We start from the raw sequence: 2,439 nt of genomic DNA on the forward strand, positions 1-2,439 counted from the left end.
GATTACTGCCCTACAGGCTCGGGTTTGACTCCCGGCTTTGTTGGGGATTTTCTCCACTCAGGGACTGAGTGCTGGGTTGTCCCCACCATCGTTTCATCCCCATCTGGTGTGCAGGTCGCCCAATGTGAAGTCGAATTTGATAAGACCTGCACCAAGGTAGCTGGCCTTGCCCCGTAAGGAGCCTCCTGGCCAATGATGGCATTTCCATTTTTACCTGCTATCGATGTAAACCCGTCCAGGGGATAGCAGAGTCACCTGGCAAGGAAAGACTGCTAGACGTTTGTAGTATCACTAAGCATGCTGTCCGTGTGTAGAATGGGGAAGGCGAGCGATCTGTCCCAGCGATGTCAGATTGTGAAGGTCTGGTGGCTCGCCACGAGCATTTCGGAAACTGCACGACTTGTCGGTTGTTCGAGGAGTGCTGTGGTGTCTTCAACACGTGGCGATACCAAACTGAAACCACGTTCAGACGTCGTGCTGTTGGGCAGCCACACCACTCATTACAGGTGTCGGACGTGGTAGGTTGGGTACACTGGTGTAACAGGAAGAGCGGCGAATTGTGGTGGAAACTACACTACACCAGACTTTAATGCTGGGCGGAGTACAAGTGTGTCTGTACACACGGTGCACGAAACATTCCTAACGATGGGTCTCCGCAACCGACAACCCATGCATGTGCCAAATTTAACACCATGACACCGGCAACTACATCTGAAATGGGTAGGTGACCATCTACATTTGACATTGGCGCAATGCCTGAACGTCGCATGGTCTGATGAAACACTAAATGTCAATGAGTCGGGCTAAAACCATGACTGAGAATCGGCAATTGGGAGTGGATGTGTAAGAGCGACTTACATCAATTGACAAGTCGGTGTGAACGAGTTACAGTCAGCGGAGTTTCTGGGAGTGAGAGTAGAATTGCGTATTAAAAAGAGCATTAATATGTTCCCACGGCAGAACTTTTGGGAAATATTTTACAGGTACTGATGAAAGTAAAATGAGGCAGCTGGTCATCTCATGAGGGGCATATTCGATTTTTCTGCTCCAATTGGAGAACTTTTTCTGTGGTCCATATACTGACCAAACCAATGCGTTAATCTACATATGCATCTAAAAGGTTATAACAACTAACTACAAATTTGTAATTCTGAGGAAAAGTAACGCAACACATTCCTTATTTTGTGATAGATTTTAAACTGGATTTATGGCTTAAATCGCGTATCCTCTTTGTGTGCAGGGTTTCAGTTACCATGATTGCACAACTCTCTTAACTTAAAATTGTTCAACAAACACACTGAAAAACGTGTGGTACAAAAACTTGTGTTTTATTGAGTGTCTATGCTCTCAAAAGGACCTTATCCCCCACAATGCCACAACATAACATCTCCTTCTGTCTACTCTTACAATTCTCTCATCTAAGTTTTTCTGTTCGGTTTACCCTTCTAAGTTCTATACCTTTTTCAGAATCATTGTGTTCAGATCTTCTCCTTCAATACTCGTTTTACATATTCCCTATCAGCACATAATTCACTGTTTTGTGGTGGTACACTCAAATTTATCGAAAATGATGGACTGACACACCCTATGAAGCACTCTTCGCCAGGCCATCATCAACAGTTATTTCTACAGTATTCATGTTACTTTTTACTGCTTGGTAATCGCTATACCTTCAATAGTCTTTGGAAACATCATCCCTCAGAGTAGAATTTTGACTATTTGAGACAATGGTAGGGCTTGCACGGAATCTTAACACCATCTATACTTATAATAACTAAGGGGCACCTAAATGACTCAACTACCTGACTGTCTTTAAGCTAAATCTATTATACTACTGAAATCTGTATAGAGAAACTCTCTCTCTTCACACTATTAAGCACTTAACATTGTCTTTCGTCTTCTAGTCAAATATGATCATTTCTGTTCTCATTCTCACAATTCTTGTTGTAGTATGGGTTTGCTGACAATATCTCCACTGTATGTGCAGGGAGTCTGCGCTTCCAATGAAGTATTGATGCCGTCTTATACACTATGGCATCCGTTTCCACGCCACTGCGTGTTGTTCCAACTTTGTGAAACTCCTGGGCTCCAATTCGTTCAATCTTCTGACCATTCCACATTTTGATGCCTGCCTGACATGTGTTCATATACTGATCTCTGCAACAAGATCTGAATGGCAGCTTTGGAAGACAAATACAGATGGGCTCCGCCATGACACATTGATCAGCCATAACATTATGACCACCTACCTTTGACACGGATAATAGCGGCGATGCTCCATGGCATGAAAGCAATGAGGCCTTGGTAGAACGCTCGAGGGAGTTCGCACACACAAGTCACCTAATTCCCGTAAATTCACGGAGGAAGGGCGAAGAGCTCACATTCAATTTCATTCAAGATGTGTTAGATCGGGTTCAGATCTGGAAAACTGGTAGCCAC

Source organism: Schistocerca cancellata, chromosome 9 (assembly GCF_023864275.1).
Source record: "Schistocerca cancellata isolate TAMUIC-IGC-003103 chromosome 9, iqSchCanc2.1, whole genome shotgun sequence".
Classification (NCBI taxonomy): domain Eukaryota; kingdom Metazoa; phylum Arthropoda; class Insecta; order Orthoptera; family Acrididae; genus Schistocerca; species Schistocerca cancellata.